At 36.5% G+C, this 23,213-nt stretch overlaps 1 long non-coding RNA gene across 1 annotated transcript in view; it reads left to right on the forward strand.

Moving 5' to 3' along the window:
* LOC105484673 (uncharacterized) overlaps positions 1-23,213 on the forward strand; it is a 202,625-nt gene that overhangs the window by 34,726 nt on the left and 144,686 nt on the right. The window contains exon 4 of the long non-coding RNA XR_011612443.1: positions 12,492-12,551. This is a non-coding gene — a long non-coding RNA (uncharacterized lncRNA). The remainder of the gene's footprint in view (positions 1-12,491; positions 12,552-23,213) is intronic.

The following is a 23,213-nucleotide window of genomic DNA, read 5'->3' on the forward strand; positions in this document are numbered from 1 at the left end:
GGCCCGTGCCTCCGCACTGCAGTCAGTGTGATGGCAGTGGCCATTTTGGATGGCCCACCGCTGCCATAAAGATGTACTGGTAAAAGAAAGTTTCATACGAGTTGGTTCTGGTAGAAATGCTAACAATGAGTTTCATTCACAGTGCAAGGCTAGGATTTATTCTTCTTACCAATGAGAAAAAGGGACCCATTTAATGTATAAGGGTAGTGAACCAGAGGAAGAGAGACGGTAAACATAGTGAAAGATTTCTTCTTCTCTAACATTAATGTCTTAAAAACTTAGAAACTTGGCAGAAATCTATAGAAGATGAGCAAATTACTGTTAAAAAAGGATGGTATTAGAAATACATAACCCAGAAATCAGAAGTCTTGCTCATTTTTTCATGATACCAGAGAATAGTGATAGGGAATGCAATGCTGTAAAATATGAAGATTGAAAACATTCTAGAAAGGAGGAAAGTTAACCATAAAGAACAAAATAAATATGAATAGCTGCTGAAATGATTGATAGTACGGATGTGTTTAAAACACTCAATGTATAAATTGTATTAGAAATAGTAAAATGAGATAAGTTTTTGTAAAACAAGGTTAAGGTGACATATGAAGATAAAATTTTGAACAAGGATAAAAACATAGCCTTCAGACACCCTTAAGTATTTGTGGTGGTTGATTTATAGGATTAAAGCTGACAGATTAAGAAAGAGAAGCTGTGAATAATGTCTTTAGAACGTTGCTCCAGAGAGAGAAAAAGGTGCTCAGAGACAGGAAAGAATGTGGGTTAATGCCACATCAAAGCCTGGAGAAGCCAACGCATTAACAGCAGACTGGTCTGGAAGTAAGGACCATGATGGAATTGATGGAGTGGGAACGTTCTCTGGTCCAAAGTTCTCACTTTAGATTCTATGCACTTTCAAGCACTGATGGGGAAAACTTTGGTTTCATTTTTCAGTGACAAATAAATGGGGGAAAGGTGAAATAATTCATACAATTGATAAAGACTATAGTACTTCCAAAAGAAAATATAGAGAATTTAAAATTGGATGTCGATGACATGATGAAATATTAGTTTTCAGTTATCAATTGGTTCTTGCTTATAAAATTTTTACCCACATAGTTGGAAGTAAAGCACTCCTCAGCAAATGTAAGAGAACAGAAATTATAACAAACTGTCTCTCAGACCACAGTGCAATCAAACTAGAACTCAGGATTAAGAAATTCACTCAAAACCACTCAACTACATGGAAACTGAAGAGCCTGCTCCTGAATGACTACTGGGTACATAACGAAATGAAGGCAGAAATAAAGATGTTCTTTGAAACCAATGAGAAAAACACACAACATACCAGAATCTCTGGGACACATTTAAAGCAGTGTGTAGAGGGAAATTTACAGCACTAAATGCCCGCAAGAGAAAGCAGGAAAAAATCTAAAATTGACACCCTAACATCACAATTAAAAGAACTACAGAAGCAAGAGCAAACACATTCAAAAGTTATCAGAAGGCAAGAAATAACTAAGATCAGAGCAGAACTGAAGGAGATAGAAACACACAAAGCCCTTCAAAAAATCAGTGAATCCAGGAGCTGGTTTTTTGAAAATATCAACAAAATTGATAGACCAATAGCAAGACTAATATAGAAGAGAGGAGAATCAAATAGATGCAATAAAAAATGATAAAGGGGATATGACCACTGACCCCACAGAAATACAAACTACCATCAGAGAATACTGTAAACACCTCTATGCAAATAAACTAGAAAACCTAGAAGAAATGGATAAATTGCTGGACGCATACATCCTCCCAAGACTAAACCAGGAAGAAGTTGAATCTCTGAGTAGACTAATAACAGGCTTTGAAATTGAGGCAATAATTAAGAGCCTACCAACCAAAAAAAGTCCAGGACCAGATGGATTCACAGTTGAATTCTACCAGAGGTACAAGGAGGAGCTGGTCCTTTCCTTCTGAAACTATTCCAATCAATAGAAAAAGAGGGAATCCTCCCTATCTTATTTTATGAGGCCAACATCATCCTGATACCAAAGCCTGGCAGAGACACAACAAAAAAAGAGAATTTTAGACCAATATGCTTAATGAACATTGATGCAAAAATCCTCAATAAAATACTGGCAAATCAAATCCAGCAGCACATCAAAAAGCTTATCCACCATGATCAAGTGGGTTTCATCTGTGGGATGCAAGGCTGGTTCAACATATGCAAATCAATAAACGTAATCCAGCATATAAACAGAACCAAAGACAAAAACCACACCATTATCTCAATAGATGCAGAAAAGTCCTTTGACAAAATTCAACAGCCCTTCATGCTAAAAACTCTCAATAAATTTGATATTGATGGAAAATATCTCAAAATAATAAGAGCTATTTATGACAAACCCACAACCAAGATCATACTGAATTGGCAAAAACTGGAAGCATTCCCTTTGGAAAGTGGCACAAGACAAGGATGGCCTCTCTTTCCACTCCTATTCAACATAGTGCTGGAAATTCTGGCCAGGGCAATCAGGCAGGAGAAAGAAATAAAGGGTATTCAATTAGGAAAAGAGGAAATCATATTGTCCCTGTTTGCAGAAGATATGATTGTAATTTAGAAAACCCCACCTTCTCAGCCCAAAATCTCCTTAAGCTGATAAGCACCTTCAGCAAAGTCTCAGGATACAAAATCAATGTGCAAAAATCACAGGCATTCTTATACACCAGTAACAGACAAACAGAGAGCCAAATCATGAGTGAACGCCCATTCACAATTGCTTCAAATAGAATAAAATACCTAGGAATCCAACTTACAAGGGATGTGAAGGACCTCTTCAAGGAGAACTACAAACCACTGCTCAATGAAATAAAAGAGGACACAAACAAATGGAAGAACATTCCATTCTCATAGATAGGAAGAATCAATATTGTAAAAATGGCCATACTGCCCAAGGTAATTTATAGATTTAATGCCATCCTCGTTAAGCTACCAATGACTTTCTTCACAGAATTGGAAAAAAAAAACTACTTTAAAGTTCATATGGACCCAAAAAAGAGCCCACATTGCCAAGACAATCCTAAGCCAAAAGAACAAAACTGGAGGCATCACGCTACCTGACTTCAAACTATACTACAAGGCTACAGTAACCAAAACAGCATGACACTGGTACCAAAACAGAGATATAGACCAATGGGACAGAACAGAGCCCTCAGAAATAATACCACACATCTATAACCATCTGATCGTTGACAAACCTGACAAAAACAAGAAATGGGGAAAGGATTCTCTATTTAATAAATGCTGCTGGGAAAACTGGCTAGCCATAAGTAGAAAGCTGAAACTGGATCCCTTCCTTATGCCTTATACAAAAATTAATTCAAGATGGATTAGAGACTTAAGTGTTAGACCTAAAACCATAAACACCCTAGAAGAAAACCTAGGCAATACCATTTAAGACATAGGCATTGGCAAGGACTTCATGTCTAAAACACCAAAAGCAATGGTGACAAAAGTCAAAATTGACAAATGAGATCTAATTAAACTAAAGAACTTCTGCACAGCAAAAGGAACTACCATCAGAGTGAACAGGCAACCTAAAGAATGGGAGAAAATTTTTACAATCTACTTATCTGACAAAGGGCTAATATCTAGAACCTACAAAGAACACAAACAAATTTACATGAAAAAAACAAGCAACCCCATGAAAAAGTGGGCAAAGGATATGAACAGACACTTCTCAAAAGAAGACATTTATGCAGCCAACAGACACATGAAAAAATGCTCATCATCACTCACCATCAGAGAAATGCAAATCAAAACCACAATGACATACCATCTCACACAAGTTAGAATGGCGATCATTAAAACAGGCGCTGGAGATGATGTGGAGAAATAGGAACACTTTTACACTGTTGGTGGTACTGTAAACTAGCTCAACCATTGTGTAAGACAGTGTGGCGATTCCTCAAGGATCTAGAACTAGAAATACCATTTGACCCAGCCATCCCCATTACTGGGTATATACCCAAAGGATTATAAATCATGCTGCTATAAAGACACATGCAGATATATGTTTATTGCAGCACTATTCACAATAGCAGACTTGGAACCAACCCAGATGTCCATCAATGACAGACTGGATTAAGAAAATGTGGCACATATACACCATGGAATACTATGCAGCCATAAAAAAGGATGAGTTCATGTCCTTTATAGGGACATGGATGAAGCTGGAAGCCACCATTCTCAGCAAACTATTGCAAGAACAGAAAACCAAACACTGCATGTTCTCACTCCTAGGTGGGAATTGAACAATGAGAACACTTGGACACAGGAATGGGAACATCACACACTGGGGCCTGTGGTGGGGTGGGGGGAGCGGGGAGGGATAGCATTAGGAGATATACCTAATGTAAATGATGAGTTAATGGGTGCAGCACACCAACATGGCACATGTATACATATGTAACAAACCTGCGTGTTGTGCATATATACGCTAGAACTTAAAGTATAATAAAAAAAGAAAAAAAAATTTATCAAAAAGAGTTAACATAATGACAAGGCCTAGCCTAGACATTTATTCTGTTTTCTGGTTTGACATACCTCCCATCCCTTTTATTAGCAAATTCCTCCTTAACCTTTGAGGTCTGGTCAATTGCTACCTTCCTTGAGATGCCTTTCCTTCCTTGCTACCATGTTTCTACCTCTCCACTGCTGCAGCACTGCATCCACAGCGTTCCTATACTTCCATCATATTGTGGTACCATTTTCCATTCCCATGTTGGTTTCACTTTTTATGAAGAATTGTTCAAGATAGGTAGACATGTTGTTTTTTCTTGTTTATATTTTTAATTCCAGCTCCTAGACTGGGTTCTAATTACAGTTGGTGTTTAATACTTGTTAACTGAATGAATAATCGTAAGAGAAATCATGAGCTTTGCGAAGAAGAATGCTTAAGGGACATTTATTTTATTTGAGGTTAGACAACTAAGGATGAGTCATACCAAGTCAGCTTTTTTTAATGTTTTTATTTTATTTTTTTTAAGCCAGGGTCTTGCTCTTGCCCAGGCTGCAGTGCAGCTTCGACCTCCTGGGCTCAAGTGATCCTTCCACCTAAACCTCCCTAGTACTACAGGTGTAAGTCACCACGCCCAGCTTATTTTTTATTTTTTGTAGAGATGGCATCTCACCATGTTGCCCAGGCTGATCTTGGACTCCTGGACTTGAGCAATCTCCCTGCCTTGATCTCTCAAAGTGCTGGGGTTACAAGCATGAGCCACCATGCCCAGTGGCCAAGTCAGCTTTGACAACTCAAGCTGCTGGGATAGGCACAGGAATTTTCCATGATCTAGAGCAGCCAAAGTAGAATCTGGAGCTTTTGTAACTATGGCATCTTAGCATCTGCGGAATACATGAGTCCTGATAGGGGTTGTTAACTCCTAGTGGGTGTAGGTGAATCTTTGGGTATAAAGTGCATACTGGGGCAACTGTATGCCTCTGAGTATGGCTTGTCTTTAGCGCTTAAAATATGTGACAGTTCAATTCCTCGACATTTATTCTGGTTTCTGGTTACAATTTTGTTTTTTATTTGTATCGCAATTACTGTAAGCCCTAGACTGTCTGCCTTGTGTTTGCTCTGAGCCCTGAACTATCTGCTTTGTCTTTGTTGTCTCTGCACTATGTCCACATACATACACATGCATACATACACATACACCTACACATACACATACACAAATGAGTTACTGCTTTATTCAGTCCTCACAGACAGAACCCTCAAGAGCATGACAGCTACTGCCCAGAATCTCCAGCTGCCACCCTCCACTGAGCAGATTAGATTTTCAGAATCTGACTTCTCATCATGACCTCTGCTACTGCTCGTACCCTCGTCTTTGCTGCCACCATCATCTCCTGCCAATAGCGCCCCAAGATTTCTACCAATAACTATCCTCATCCTACTTTAGTTTATTTTCAATAGAGCAAAGTGATCTTTTGAACACTGAAGTCAGACCGTTTCACTCTTCTACTTAGATCGGATGACTCATCAGTTTATTCAGTGTGAAAGCCAAATTTCCTACCATGGGCTACATGCTGTAGTTCTGTTTTTGAATGCCTCTCCTTTTAATCTCCCACTTCTCACTCTGCTTCTACTTTTCTGACCTCTTTTTGTTCCTTAATCATATTGGGCATGCTCCTGCCCCAGGGCCTTTGCTTAAGTTGTTTCCTCTTCCTGAAAGCTCTTGTCTAGGCATGAGTGAGCTTAGAAGAATCCCAAATCTTCATGGCACATAAAAACAAAGATTTATATTTTGCCGATGTTTCACCACCAATAGCTTTCCAAATTAGGCTGGGATTGTATCCAGACCAAAGGATGAGCCTTTATCTGGACATTAAAAATCTAGAGGCAGACAAAAAGGAAATGTGGGAAAACATGGAAGAATATGACTCTTAAAGCTTCTTGGAAATGGATAAATCATCCCAATCACATTTCTTTAGCTAAAAAAGTTGTGGGCAGGAATTTATGCCAATTGGTCAGGAATTTAAAATCTCAAAAAGAGAAGCATGATATGTTTTGGAAAAAGTTGCAATCTGTCCTATGCCAAAAATCGCCTTGACCTCCTCTTCTTCAAGTTTTGCATGAATGTCACCTACACAATGAGGCCAACCATACTGAATAATACATCCTGCTCTACAACTTCTAGGAATTCTCATAACATTTATCACTTTCTAACTTTAAAATATAACTTAGTTTTTTACATTTTTAAAAACATTGTCTTGTCTTCTTGATAGAATATAAACTCAATGAGGTGAGGGATCTGGGACTGTTTTCCACTGATGTATCTCAAGTAGCTATGATCAAATACCTGGCAATATCTGTGGAATTACTGAAGGAATAGATTTGAATATGAATATTACTGCTGAACTTAGATTGTCTTGAGTTTGTGGAGCCTGTTGGGATATGAAAATTTATGCCCATGGCTGCATTTCCAAACAAAAAGTTACAGAAAAGGGAAAATTGCAAGAAATAAATTTAATTTTATCTAGTCAAAAAGAGGTGTGAATCTTTTCTTATATGTTTCTGGAAGCCAGATTTTATGTGCCCAGAATCATGAATATTCTAAGGTTCACAGTAGGTTGACTAGAGCCAAAGTTTGTATTTTCTGTTTTTTTATGGTACTTACTTCCTCCATTTAAAATGACTCCAACTCTTTCTCAAAAGTTTCAGGAAGCTGCTATGCCTGGCTCTCAGCCCTGACCTGAACTCAGTAAATGAATAATCTCTAAGATAAGGTGTTGCACATTCTTCATTCTCCTGTAGATGCTTTAGAAACCCTTCTGGTAACAGCATTCCTCTTTCCCTGTGCCCCAGGCTTGCTTTAGGTGGAGTTGCCTGTATGAGGCTGTTTAGTGTAGTAGATATTGGGTTATGAAATCCACAGGCACGGGCTTAAATTCCAGCTCCACAAATTTAGCTATGTAATCTTGGGAAAGTTTTTTCCTAACCTTTTGAGACCTCAATTTTTTGTTCTGTAAAACAGAGAAAATAATAACTTCATAAATAGAAGATTATATTTCTTTAGCAAAAACAGAAGATGAGGTGCAAACATGTAAAGCTGTTAAGAGGAAATAAAGAAAATCTAGTAAATGTATAAAACCAAATAAATGGTGAAAAATAAAAAAGTTATTAAAATTAGACTTGATTGTTAAAGTTATATATTGTATTATTAAAGGCATGAAAATAGGGAGAAATGGAATTATCCTATTAAAGGTATCTGTGGAGGCATTTAGTGAGACTTTTGACCGTTTGAATTAGGGGGAAATAAGATGCAAAAGGAAATCAGAAAATTAAAATAAAGCAAGTACATATTACTTCTGTAATCAGGAGAAGACTCCAGAGATTTAAAACCAATATCAGATGAATACAGTTTTAAAAAAGGAAAAAAATATAACAAGATGAAACTAAAAAATAGAAAATAAAAAAACAATTGCTCTTTTTTGTGCGATGAAGAGGGAGATTTTCCTGTAATTTGTGTGTGTGTGTGTGTGTGTGTGTGTGTGTGTGTGTGTGTGTGGCTAGCTCCTACTATTGTTGCATCTGATGTAGGGCTGGGAATATGTTGGTAATCCTACATAGCCACAGGAATGTCTAAGTGAGAAAATGGAGTACAAATCTGGAAGAAATGATGAGCAGGACTAATCTACAATTGCCTTATGTTATAATGTGGTTCTTCTTTAAGAAAGGAGAGGATCCCAACAAACCAAGGTTAAATTTTGTGTTTTATTTTCTGTGTTATATGACCAGTGGAAATACAGTATTCCATTGAAACAAAAATAATATTTTAAAAAAGAAAAGAATACTTGGCAACCCAAGAAAAGGACACGGTAACAAAGACGGAATAGTGGAGGATGAAAGTCAACAACTTAAAAAGGAAAATCTGGAGACCCATAGAGGAACTCTGTGTGTAGGACTTGAGAATTTCAAGATATTTGAAAGGTTCCCAGAAATAGAACGTGGAGAAAGCAGAACCGGCTTGTGGAATATCTTATGTAAATTGATCTTATGTAAACCAGCAGAGCTCTAAAGTAGAAGAGAAGTTGCTTCCTCAATAGGGTTAATACTAGGCTCATTATTTACTTTTTACTTTATATTTATAGAAAAGTTGTGAGTTAGGCAGTATTTATGCTGTTTTTTTAAAATGAACCAATTCAATTTTGGAGAAGTATGGTGACTTACAGAGGGCTAGCTTATGTGATGTAACAGAGCCTGGATTTCAACTAAGAGATGTCTGACTTAAACATCTACTTTGCTTCCCAGTCCTCTGCTCTGGCCTTATAACAGACTATGAGAAAGGCTTCTGGAACCACCAAGGATGAAAGACACTGTTTTCAAATATATAGTAAAGAGACACTGTAAAGGATCTGTGAAGAGGAAGAAAAATGGCAAAGATTGAGAATATTAAGAATAGAGACATGGCCAAAAATAAAGACACACACATACACACACAAATGAATAACTGACCAAAGGATAAAAATATATTGTAGAAGAAGAGGAATCAACTAGTAAGTAAGTCCTGTGAAAATTTTATTGGTTTTATTTGGTCAGTGATATGGTTTGGCTGTGTCCCCACCCAAATCTCATCTTGAATTTTAGCTCCCAGAATTCCCACATGTTGTGGGAGGGACCCAGTGGGAGATAATTGAATCATGGGGGCAAACACCCTGTAATACTGTTCTTATGGTAGTGAATAAGTCTCATGAGATCTGATGGTTTTATAAGAGGTTTCCCCTTTCACTTGGCTCCCATTTGTTCTTGTCTGCCGCCGGGTAAGACACGCTTTTGCCTTCCGCCATGATTGTGAGGCCTCCCTAGGGGACACATGGAACTGAGTCCTTTAAACCTCTCTTTCTTTATAAATTACCCAGTCCTCAGGTATGTCTTTATTAGCAGCATGAAAATGGATTGATACAGCAGAAAAGAAACATGTAAGAATAATTTATAATAAATCTTAGTAGCAATATTTTCAATAGTAGGACATTTTAAGCTTTAAAATATAAAAGTTGGGCTACTTATTTTATAATTAATAATTCAGTAGAATCTACATCTACATATCATCTCCATTTCATTCTTATGTAATTTTTTCCTTTCAATGTCCCATTCAGGACATACTCGCATCTGACATGAATCTCATGTACTTTTTTTTTCTGTCTCAAAAACCACAAAAATATCCACCTTCACCAAAGTGTCTTAAACTTTTTATGTTATTACTGTGGTTAAAAATACATATCATTGGGCTGGGCATGGTGGCTCACACCTGTAATCCTAGCACTTTGGGAGGCTGAGGCATGCAGATTGCCTGAGCTCAGGAGTTCAAGACCATCCTGGGCAACAGAGTGAAACCCCGTCTCTGCTAAAATACAAAAAAAAAAAAAAAAAATAGCCGGGCATGGCAGCATGCTCCTGTAGTCCCAGTTACTTGGGAGGCTGAAGCAGGAGAATTCCTTGAACCCTGGAGGTGGAGGTTGCAGTGAGCCGAGATTGTGTCACTGCACTCCAGCCTGGGTGACAGAATGAGATTCCATCTCAAAAAAAGAAAAAAAAAACACATATGAAATTTACTACCTTTAGACATTGTTAAGTACAGAATTGTTATCTCTATGCACATTGTTGTACAGCAGATTGCTAGAACTTTTTCATCTTGCATGACTGAAACTCTATACCAATTGAATAGCAAATGCACATTTCCTCCTTTTCCAGACCCTGGAAACTACCATTCTACTTTCCATTTCTATAAGTTTGACTACTTTGTTTACTTCATATAAGTGGAACTATGCAGTATTTGCCCTTCTGTGACTGACTTACTTCACTGAGCATAATGCCCTCAAGGTTCAGCCACGTCGTAGCATATGACAGCATTACCTTCTTTTTTAAGGCTAATTAGTATTCCATTGGGGGTATATAATACATTTTCTTTATCCATTTATCCACCAATAGACATTTAGGTTGTTTATACCTCTTGGCTATTATGAAGGATACTGCAATGAATATGAAAGTACAAATATTGCTTCAAGATCCTGTTTTCAATTTTTTGGATAAATACCAAGAAGTGAGAGTGCTAGATCGTATTTTGGTTCTTTTAAAAATTTTTTGAGCAACCTCCATACAGTTTTCTATGGTGGCCACACCATTTTACATTCCCACTAACAATCCTCATCAACACTTTTTATTTTCAGCTTTTTTTTCATTCTAACAAATGTGGTGTAATATCTGATTGTGGTTTTGTTTGCAGTTTCTTAATACTTTATGATGTTGGAAATCTTTCCATATACCTGGTAATCATTTGTATGTAGTCTCAGAAAAATGTCTATTTAAATCCTTTGCCCATTTTAAAATTGGCTTTTTTTTCCTGCTATTGAATTGTAGGCATTCCTTATATATTTTGGATATTTACCGCTTATCAGATATATGATGTGATGTTTAATTTTAGATGTCAACTTGACTGAATTAAGGAATACCCAGGTAGCTAGTAAAGCATTATTTCTGGGTATGTCTGTGAGGGTATTTTTAGAAGAGATTAGCATGTCAATTAATAAACTGAATAAAGAAGATCTGAACTCACCCAGTTTTGGCAGGCACCATCCAATTTTGGCTGAGGCCACCTAGATAAAGAAGCAGAGGAAGGCAAGTTCATGCTCTCTCTCTCTTCTGAAACTGAACACCCATCTTCTTCAGCCCTAGATACTAGAAGTCAAGGTTCTTTTACCTTAGGATTCTGGAGCTTGCACTGGAGCCACCAGTTTCTTAGGGCTTTGGTCTCAGACAGAATTACACCATTGGCACCTCTTGTTCTCAGGCATTTGGACTTGAATGGCGCCATGCTACTGGCTTCTGTGACTCTCCAGCTTTCAGGCCAGGATACTGTGGGACTTCACAGCCTCCTTAATTACATGAGCTAATATACGTAACAAATCCCTTTTCAAATATCTATCTATGTATGTCCTATTGATTATGTTTCTCTGGGGAACCATGACTAATACATATGATTTGCACATGTTTCCCCTCATTCCATAGGTTGCCTTTTCTCTCTGTTGATTGTTTCCCTTGTGTAGAAGCTCTTTAGTTTGATATAGTCCTACTTGTTTATTTTTTGTTGTTGTTGTCTGTACTTTTAGTGATATATCTAAGAAATTCTTACCAAGAACAATATCATGAAGTTTTCTCCTATGTTTTCTTTTAGGAGGTTTATAGTTGCAGCTCTTACATTTAAGTCTTTAATCCTTTATTGAGTTTATTTTTTTGTGTGCTATGAGAGTCCAAATTTATTCTTTTGCATATGAATATCCAGTTTCTCCAACACCATTTGTTGAAGAGATTGCCCTTTCTCCATTGTGTAATCATAGCTTCCTTGCAAAAATATCTTTTGATTGTATATGTGTGATTTTGTTTTTGGGCTTGTATTCAGTTCCATTAATCTACATGTCTGCATTTTTGCTGGTGTCATACTGCTTTGATTACTGTAGCTTTGTAATGTGTTTTGAAGTCAGGAAGTATTAGTCTGCCAGCTTGATTCTTCTTTCTCAAGATTATTTTGACTATTCAGGGGCCTTTTATGATTCCATATGAATTTTAAGGTGGGTTTTTCTACTTTTGAAAAAATCCACTGGAATTTTGGTTAAGATTGCATTTAATGTGTAGATCAGTTTGAATAGTATTGATATTTTAACAATATTAAGTGTTCCAATCCAAGAACATGGGATATCTTTCTATTTATTTATGTCTTTAATTTTTCAGCAGAGTTGTGTAGTTCTCAGTACACAAGTCTTTTGCCTCATTGACTAAGTTTATTCTTAAGTGTTTTAGTCTTTTTAATGCTATTGTAAATAAGATTGTTTTCATTTCCTTTTTGGACTGCTCATTGTTAGCGTATAGAAATGCAATTGATTTTTGTATGCTGATTTTGTATTCTGCAACTTTGATGAATTTTTTTATTATTTCTAACAGGTTTTTTGGTGTGATTTTTAGGATTTTCTACATATAAGACCATGTCATCTGCAAACAAAGGTAATTTTACTTCTTTCTTTTGGATTTGAATGCATTTTATTTATTTTTGTTGCCTAATTGCTCCAGTTAGGACTACTAGTACTATGTTGAATACAAATGGTAAGATGGGCATCCTTGCCTTGTTCCTAATCTTAGAGGAAAAGCTTTCAGTTTTTCACCATTGAATGTGGTGTTAGCTATGAGATTTTTATATATGGTTTTTATTACACTGAGATAATTTCCTTCTATTCATAGTTTAGTGAGTGTTTGATGATAAAAGTGTGTGAAATTTGATCCAATGTTTTCTCTGCATCAGTTGAGATGATCATGTAATTTTTATCCTTTGTTCTGTTAAGATGGTATATAACATTGATGGATTTTTGTATGCTGAATTATCCCTGCATTCCAGGAATAAATCCCACTTAGTCATGGTGCATGATACTTTCAATATACTTTTGGATTTCATTTGCTATTAATAATATTTTGTTGATGATCATTTGCATCTATATTCTTCAGGGATATTGGCCTGTAATTTTCTTTTCTTGTACTGTCTTTGTCTTAGTTTGGTATCAGGGTAATGCTGGCTTCATAAAACACATTTGAAAGTATTCCCTCCTCTTAAATTTTTTTGGAAAAGTTTGAGAAGGATTTTCATTAATTTTTATTTAAATGTTTGACAGAATTCTTAGTGAAGCCATCTGCTCCTAGGTTTTAGGTTTTTGAGAGCTTTTGGAAAACTTATTCAATCTTCTTACTAGTTATAGATCTGTTCAGATTTTCTATTTCTTCATCATTCTGTCTTGGTGGTTTGTATGTTTCCAGGAATTTATTTCTTCTCGGTTATCCAATTTATTGGTGTATTATTTACAGTCATCTCTAATAACCCTCTTTATCTCTATGGTATCAGTTGCAATGTCTTCTTTTTAAATTTCTGATTATATATATTTGAGTCTTCTGTTTTGTTTTCAGTCCAGCTAAACTTTGACAATCTAGTGATGTTTTGGAAAGAATCAAGTCTTAGTTATGAAATTTTCTATTGCTTTACTTTTCTTTGTTTCACAGATTTCTAATCTTTTTTATTTTCTCGCTTCTGCTACTTTGGGCTTATTTTCTTCTTTTTTCTAGTTCTTTGAGATATAAAATTAGGTTGCTTATTTGAGCTCTTTCTTCCTTTTTACCATAGGCATTACCGCTATAAATTTGCCTTTTAGTATTGTTTTTGGTGCTTCCAATATGTTTTGATATGTTGTGTTTTCATTTTTGTTTGTCTTGGATATTTTCCAATTTCCCTTTTGATTTCTTCTTTGACTTGTTGCTTACTCAAGAGTGTGTTGTTTAATTTTCATATATTTGTGATTTTTTTAAAGTTTTCCTTTTGCTCTTGATTTTTGTTTTAGTTCATTATGGTTGGAAAAGAAACTTGATATGATTTCTACCTTCTTAAATTTATTAAGACGTGTTTTGTGACCTAACACATGATATTTCTTGAAGAATGTTACATGTGCACTTGAGAATAATGCGTATTATGCTGCTGTTGGATGGTTTGCTCTGTATATATCCATTACATCCATTTGGTATACTGTTAAGTTCTGTGTTTCCTTAATGCTCTCTATCCTTGATGTTCTATTCATTATTAAAAGTGGGGTATTGGAATATCCTACGGTTATTGTGTTGTTATCTAATTTTCCTATCAATTCTGTGAATATTTGCTTCATATATTTGAGTGTTCTGATATTGACTGCATATATATTTATAGTTGTTTTATATTTCTGGTGAGTTGACCCTTTTATCATTATATAATTCCCTCCTCTGCCTCTTGTACGGTTTTTGACTTAAAGTCTATTTTGTTGGATATAAACATGGTCACTCCTTCCCTCTTTTCGTTATCATTTGCATAGAATCTTGTTCCATCCTTTCACTTTCAACCTATATGTCTTTAAATTTAAAGTGAGATTTTTGTAGACAACATTTACAGTAAAAGCATCCCCAACTCAAAAATTGAAAATTTGAAATGCTCCAAAATACTCAACTATTTTAGGGCTGATATGATATTGTAAGAAAGTGCTAATTGGAGCATTAAAGACTTGGTATTTTCAAATTTTAGATGCTTATCTGGTAAGTATAATGTAAATGTTCCAAAATCCAAAATAATCTGAAATTGAAAACACTTCTGGTCTTGAGCATTTTGGATAAGGGATACTCAACCTGCAGTTTCATCTTGTTTATTTTATTTTATTATCTATCTAGTCATTGTCTTTTAATTGGCTAGTTAAAACTATTTTCATCTAAAATAACTGCTGATAAAGAAGGACTTATATTGCTATTTTCTTAATTGTTTTCTCTTTTTCTTGTACTTTTTTGTTCCTCTTTTTCTTTCTTGCCGTCTTCCTTTATATTTTGTTAATTTTTTGTAGTGACATGCTTTGATTCATCTCTTGTATTATTTTGTAAATCTTCTATAGGTATTTTCTTTGTGATTACCATGGGGCTTACAGAAAACATCTTATAACAATCTATTTTGAGCCGATAACAACTTAACTCTAATCACATACCAAACTCAACTTCTCCTACCTGCACAAACTTTATGCTATTGATGTCACAAATTACAACTTTTTATGTTGTGTATCCATTAGCACAGTTTTTGTTTTTTTGTTTTTTTTGTGAGGTGGAGTCTCACTCTGTGGCCCAGGCTGGAGTGCAGTGGCATAATCTCGGCTCACTGCAACCTCTGCCGCCGGGGTTCAAGCGATTCTCCTGCCTCAGCCTCCTGAGTAGCTGAGATTAAAGGCGCCCACCACCACGCCTGACTAATTTTTGAATTTTTAGTAGAGGCGGGGTTTCGTCATGTTGGCCAGTCTGGTCTTGAACCCCTGACCTTAGGTAATCCACCTGCCTTGGCCTCCCAAAGTGCTGGGATTACAGGTGTGAGCCACTGCACCTGGACCCATTAGCATATTTTAATAGTTACAGCTGTTTTTCTATACCTTTTTCTTCTAACTTCTACACCATAATTAAAAGTTATTTATACATTGCCAATGCAGTATGACTGTATTCAGCATTTGTTTATGTATTTACTTTTACTTTATGCTTTCATATAGTTTTGTGTAGCTGTTTAGCATCCTTTCATTTCAACTTGAAGGGCTCCTTTTAGCATTTCTTTTAAGGCACGTCTGGTGGCAATAACACCCTGCAATCTCCTACCAGCTTTTGTTTATTTGGGACCGTCTTCATTTATTTTTCAATTTAGAAAGGCAATTTTGCTGGATTTAGTATCCTTGGTTTATGATTATATTATTTTGGTTCTTTGAATATATCATTGTAACCCCTTAATATTTCTGGCCTGAAATGTTTATGCTGAAAAATTGGCTAACAGATGTACACGGAATCTTTTGTGCATAATGAATTGCTTTTCTCTTTCTGCTTTCCAAATTTTCTTTTGTCTTTGATATTTGACAATTTGATTATAATGTGCTTAGGTATATGTCTTTGAGTTCATTCTATCTGGAATCCAAATATACATTTTCTTCCCCAGATTTGGGGAATTTTCCACCATTATTTCTTCAAATAAACCTTCTTCCCCTTTCTCTTTCTCTTCTCCTTCTGAGAATTTGTAGTATGTATACCTTTTTTGCTTGATGATGTCTCATAAGTCCTTAAGCTTTACTATTCTGATTTTATTTTATTTTCATTTTGCTCTTGTGACTAGATAATTTCAAATTACCTATTTTGTGATAACAGATTCTTTCTTCTGCTTGTTCTGGTCTGCTATTGAATCTTTCTAGTGAATTTATCAATTTAGCTATTGTATTCTTCAGCTGTAACATTTGTTTTGTTCTTTTTTAAAAATATTTTTTATCTCTTTGTTGATATTCTTTTTTCTTCTCTTTTCTTTTCTTTCTTTCTTTCTTTCTTTCTTTTTTTTTTTTTTTTTTTTTTTTTTTGGAGTCTCACTCTGTCACAAGTGGCATGATCTTGGCTCACTGCAACCTCCACCTCCCGGGTTCAAGTGGATATTCTCATTTTGTTTGTTCATCATCTCCCTAAGCACATTGAGCATCTTTATAATGGTTATATTGAATTCATTGTCAGGTAATTCATGTATCTTTAGGGACAGTTTCTAGAGATTTATTTTGCTTCTTTGATTGGGCCATGATTCTAGTTGTTTGAATGCCTTGTAGTTTTGTGTTGGTTTTGTACATTAATAAAAATAGCCACCTCTTTCAGTCTTTACAGATTGGCTTTACACAGGGAAAGACCTTCACCAATCAGTTTAGCTAGAGATGCTGAAGGCTGCTAAAATATTTTCTGTAGATGCATCTTCTCTAAATTTATGTGCATTAATTCCCAATTAAAGTGATTTGTTGATTTCTTTTTTCAGGAACTCATACTCACTTGCTATCTCTGAATTCTGTCTGCAGTACTGCAGATTCTCTGAAGCTATTACAAGCCAGTCAGCTCTTTGTTCTTAGCAGGCCCCAGGCATCTAGCATATGCCAGGTCCTATCAGCATCCCAAGACAGGTGAGACAAAAACTAGTCCCTTGGGTAGTCCCCTAAAAAATTGCTATGTTGGAAACATACTTCAACTCTTTCCCTCTACAGAAAGAAGCCAGAAGTGGAAGGTTTTTTTTCCCCCTCACTTAAGTGGGGAAAAATTCCATGCTCAGCTTGGGAAGGGACTATGACAAGTGAATGCAGGTTAGTCTACACCATTGCATTTGTTCTCAGGGGCCTCCAGTAAGATGCCGTTTTCTGTCAGCACTTAAATTTAGGCAAGTTAGAAGGTAGATTCTAAGGCAGCACTCTTGAAAAGTCACAGTGATGGGTGTACAATTCAGTCTTCCCTTTCCTTTCCTAGGGAGAAGCTGGGAACTAAGCATTTCTTTCCAGTTGTGCTACATTGTCACAAGGGAAAACTATTGCAAATAAATGCCATAGATTTTCTTACTGGCTTCAATGTGGTTGGTTTTGTACTTGCATGGGATGCATGAGCCTCTTAACTGGTTCTAGATTTCTCACAAAGAGAAATGGTCTCTGTATTACTGTTACTGTTATTACTGAATCAGTGTCTTCATTGAGGAAATGAGAGTCTGGGGCCTCCTACTCTGAATCTTGCTGACATCACTCTCTTGTTTTAAGCTTCTTTAGGGAAACAAAGTATGACAAACAGCCAAAGTCAGTAATTAAAAATCACGTTATCTTCTGACTTGATCTTTGTACCTTTTAGAGAGTTGTTGGAACTGATACCTATAGTTGTATCTTTAGTTTACACAATTATTTTATATTTTATTTGAAATATGTCAGTTTAGTAATCCCTAATACCGTTTCATTATCTTCTGTTTTATTATATTTTTAAAAAATTTTACTTTATTTTGTAGGTACATATGCACAACGTGCATGTTTGTTACATATGTATACATGTGCCATGTTGGTGTGCTGCACCTATTAACTGGTCATTTACATTAGGTATACCTCCTAATGCTATCCCTTCCTCCCTCCCCTCAAACCACAACAGGCCCCAGAGTATGATGTTCCCCTTCCTGTGTCCAAGTGTTATCATTGTTCAATTCATACCTATGAGTGAGAACATACGGGGTTTGGTTTTCTGTTCTTGCAATAGTTTGCTCAGAATGATGGTTTCTAGCTGCATCCATGTCCCTACAAAGGACATGAACTCATCCTTTTTTATGGCTGCATAGTATTCCATGGTGTATATGTGTCACATTTTCTTAATCCAGTCTGTTACTGATGGACATTTGGGTTGGTTCCAAGTCTTTGCTATTGTTAATAGTGCCGCAATAAACATACATGTGCGTGTGTCTTTATAGCAGCATGATTTATAATCCTTTGGGTATATACCCAGTAATGGGATGACTGGGTCAAATGGTATTTCCAGTTCTAGATCCTTGAGGAATTGCCACACTGTTTTCCACAATGGTTGAACTAGTTTACAGTCCCACCTACAGTGTAAAAGTGTTCTTATTTCTCCACATCCTCTCCAGCATCTGTTGTTTCCTGACTTTTTAATGATCGCCATTCTGACTGGTGTGAGATGGTATCTCATTGTGGTTTTGATTTGCATTTCTCTGATGGTTAGTGATGATGAGCATTTTTTCATGTGTCTGTTGGCTGCATAAATTTCTTCTTGTGAGAAGTGTCTGTTAATATCCTTCACCCACTTTTTGATGGGGTTGTTTGTTTTTTTTTCTTGTAAATTTGTTTGAGTTCTTTGTATGTTCTGGATATTAGCCCTTTGTCAGATGAGTAGATTGCAAAAATTTTCTCCCATTCTGTAGGTTGCCTATTCACTCTGATGGTAGTTTCTTTTGCTGCACAGAAGCTCTTTAGTTTAATTAGATCCCATTTGCCAATTTTGACTTTTGTCGCCATTGCTTTTGGTGTTTTAGACATGAAGTCCTTGCCAATGCCTATGTCCTAAATGGTATTTCCTAGGTTTTCTTCTAGGGTTTTCATGGTTTTAGGTCTAACATTTAAGTCTCTAATCCGTCGTGAATTAATTTTTGTATAAGGTGTAAGGAATGAAACCAGTTTCAGCTTTCTACTTATGGTTAGCCAGTTTTCCCAGCACCATTTATTAAATAGGGAATCCTTTTCCCATTTCTTGTTTTTGTCAGGTTTGTCAAAGATCAGATGGTTATAGATGTGTGGTATTATTTCCGAGGGCTCTGTTCTGTTCCATTGGTCTATATCTCTATTTTGGTACCAGTACCATGCTGTTTAGGTTACTGTAGCCTTGTAGTATTGTTTGAAGTCAGGTAGCGTGATGCCTCCAGTTTTGTTCTTTTGGTTTAGGATTGTCTTGGCAATGTGGGCTCTTTTTTGGTTCCATATGAACTTTAAAGTAGTTTTTTCCAATTCTGTGAAGAAAGTCATTGGTGGCTTAATGGGAATGGCATTGAATTTATAAATTACCTTTGGCAGTATGGCCATTTTCACGATATTGATTCTTCCTATCCATGAGTGTGGAATGTTCTTCCATTTGTTTGTGTCCTCTTTGATTTCATTGAGCAATGGTTTGTAGTTCTCCTTGAAGAGGTCCTTCACATCCCTTGTAAGTTGGATTCCTAGGTATTTTATTTTCTTTGAAGCAATTGTGAATGGGAGTTCATTCATGATTTGGCTCTCTGTCTGTTATTGATGTATAAGAATGCTTGTGATTTTTGCACATTGATTTTGTATCCTGAGACTTTGCTGAAGTTGCTTATCAGTTTAAGGAGATTTTGGGCTGAGAAGATGGGGTTTTCTAAATATACAATCATGTCTTCTGCAAACAGGGACAACTTGACTTCCTCTTTTCCTAACTGAATATTCTTTTTTTCTTTCTCTTGCCTGATGGCCCCAGTCAGAACTTCCAACACTATGTTGAATAGGAGTGGAGAGAGAGGGCATCCCTCTCTTGTGCCAGTTTTCAAAGTTAATGCTTCCAGTTTTTGCCCATTCAGTGTGATCTTGGCTGTGGGTTTGTCATAAATAGCTCTTATTATTTTGAGATATTTTCCATCAATACCAGATTTATTGAGAGGTTTTAGCATGAAGGGCTGTTGAATTTTGTCAAAGGACTTTTCTGCATCTATTGAGATAATCGTGTGTTTTTTGTCTTTGGTTCTGTTTATATGCTGGATTACATTTATTGATTTGCATATGTTGAACCAGCCTTGCATCCCAGGGATGAAGCCCACTTGATCATGGTGGATAAGCTTTTTGATGTCCTGCTAGATTTGGTTTGCCAGTATTTTATTGAGGATTTTTGCATTGATGTTCATCAGGGATATTGGTCTAAAATTCTTTTTTTGTTGTGTCTCTGCCAGGCTTTGGTATTGGGATGATGTTGGCCTCATAAAATGAGTTAGGGAGGATTCCCTCTTTCTATCAATTGAAATAGTTTCAGAAGGAATGGTAGCAACTCCTCCTTGTACCTCTGGTAGAATTTGGCTGTGAATCCATCTGGTCCTGGACATTTTATGGTTGGTAGGCAATTAATTATTGCCTTGATTTCAGAGCCTGTTATTGGCCTATTCAGGGATTCAACTTCTTCCTGGCGTAGTCTCAGGATAGTGTATGTGTCCAGGAATTCATCCATTTCTTCTAGGTTTTCTAGTTTATTTGCATAGAGGTGTTTATAGTATTCTCTGATGGTAGTTTGTATTTCTGTGGGGTCAGTGGTCATATCCCCTTTTTCATTTTTTATTGCACCTGTTTGATTCTTCTCTCTTTTCTTCTTCATTGGTCTTGCTGGCGGTCTATCAATTTTGTTGATCTTTTCAAAAAACCAGCTCCTGGATTCACTGATTTTTTGAAGGGCTTTGTGTGTGTCTATTCCTTCAGTTCACTCTGATCTTAGTTATTTCTTGCCTTCTGCTAGCTTTTGATTTTGTTTGTTCTTGCTTCTCTAGTTCTTTTAATTGTGATGTTAGGGTGTCAATTTTAGATCTTTCCTTGTTTCTCTTGTGGGCATTTAGTGCTATAAATTTCCCTCTACACACTGCTTTAAATGTGTCCCAGGGATTCTGGTATATTGGGTGCTTTTCTTACTGGTTTCAAAGAACATCTTTATTTCCGCCTTCATTTTGTTATGTACCCAGTATTTATTCAGGAGCAGGTTGTTCAGTTTCCATGTAGTTGAGTGGTTTTGAGTGAGTTTCTTAATCCTGAGTTCTAGTTTGATTGCACTGTTGTCTGAGAGATAGTTTGTTATAATTTCTGTTCTTTTACATTTGCTGAGGAGTGCTTTATTTCCAACTATGTGGTCAATTTTGGAATAAGTGTGATGTGGTGCTGAGAAGATGGTATATTCTTTTGACTTGGGGTGGAGAGTTCTGTAGATGTCTATTAGGTCCACTTGGTGCAGAGTTGAGTTCAATTCCTGGATATCCTTGTTAACTTTCTGTCTTGTTGATCTGTCTAATATTGACAGTGGGGTGTTAAAGTCTCCCATTATTAATGTGTGGTAGTCTAAGTCTCTTTGTAAGTCTTTAAGGACTTGCTTTATGAATCTGGGTGCTCCTGTATTGTGTGCATATATATTTAGGATAGTTAGCTCTTCTTGTTGAATTGATCCCTTTACCATTATGTAATGGCCTTCTTTGTCTCTTTTGATCTTTGTTGATTTAAAGCCTGTTTTATCAGAGACTAGGATTTCAACCCCTGCATTTTTTGTTTTCCATTTCCTTGGTAGATCTTCCTCCACCCCTTTATTTTGAGCCTATGTGTGTCTCTGCATGTGAGATGGGTCTCCTGAATATAGCAAACTGATGGGTCTTGACTCTTTACCAATTTGGTAGTCTGTGTCTTTTAATTGGAGCATTTAGCCCATTTACATTTAAGGCTAATATTGTTATGTGTGAACTTAATCCTGTCATTATGATGTTAGCTGGTTATTTTGCTCGTTAGTTGATTCAGTTTCTTCCTAGTATCAATGGTCTTTACATTTTGGCATGTTTTTGCAGTGGTTGGTAACGGTTGTTCCTTTCCATGTTTAGTGCTTCCTTCAGGAGCTCTTGTAGGGCAGGCCTGGTGGTGACAAAATCTCTCAACATTTACTTGTCTGTAAAGTATTTTATTTCTCCTTCACTTATGAAACTTAGTTTGGCTGGATTTAAATTTTGGGTTTAAAATTTAATTCTGGGTTTAAAATTATTTTCTTTAAGAATGTTGAATATTGGCCCCCACTCGCTTCTGGCTTGTAGAGTTTCTGCCGAGAGATCAGCTGTTAGTCTCATGGGCTTCCCTTAATGGGTAATCCGACCTTTCTTTCTGGCTGCCCTTAACATTTTTTCCTTCATTTCAACTTTGGTGAGTCTGACAATTATGTGCCTTGGGGTTGCTCTTCTTGAAGAGTATCTAGGTGGTGTTCTCTGTATTTCCTGAATTTGAATGTTGGCCTGCCTTACTAGGTTGGGGAAGTTCTTCTGGATAATATCTTGAAGACTGTTTTCCAACTTGGTTCCATTCTCCCTGTCACTTTCAGGTACATCAATCAGACGTAGATTTGGTCTTTTCACATAGTCCCATATTTCTTGGAGGCTTTTTACTCTTTTTTTTCTCTAAACTTCTCTTCTTGCTTCATTTCATTAATTTAATCTTCAATCACTGATACCCATTCTTTTAGTTGATCGAGTCAGTTACTGAAGCTTGTGCATTTGTCATATAGTTCTCGTGTCATGGTTTTCATCTCTATCAGGTCGTTTAAGGACTTCTCTACATTGCTTATTCTAGTTAGCCATTCGTCAAATCTTTTATCAAGGTTTTTAGATTCTTTGCACTGGATTCATACTTCCTCCTTTAGCTAGGAGAAGTTTGATTGTCTGAAGCCTTCTTCTCTCAACTTGTCAAAGTCTTTCTCTGTTCAGCTTTGTTCCATTACTGGCGAGGAGCTGCGTTCCTTTGGAGGGGGAGAGGCGCTCTGATTTTTAGAATTTTCATCTTTTCTGCACTGCTTTTTCCCATCTTTGTGGTTTTATTTACTTTTGGTCTTTGATGATGGTGATGTACAGATGGGGATTTGGTGTGGATGTCCTTTCTGTTTGTTAGTTTTCCTTCTACAGTCAGGACCCTCAGCTGCAGGTCTGTTGGAGTTTGCTCAAGGTCCATTCCAGACCCTGTTTGCCTGGGTATCAGCAGCAGAGGCTGCAGAAAAGTGAATATTGCTGAACAGCAAATGTTG

This window comes from Macaca nemestrina, chromosome 1, assembly GCF_043159975.1.
Source record: "Macaca nemestrina isolate mMacNem1 chromosome 1, mMacNem.hap1, whole genome shotgun sequence".
NCBI classification, from domain to species: Eukaryota; Metazoa; Chordata; class Mammalia; order Primates; family Cercopithecidae; genus Macaca; species Macaca nemestrina.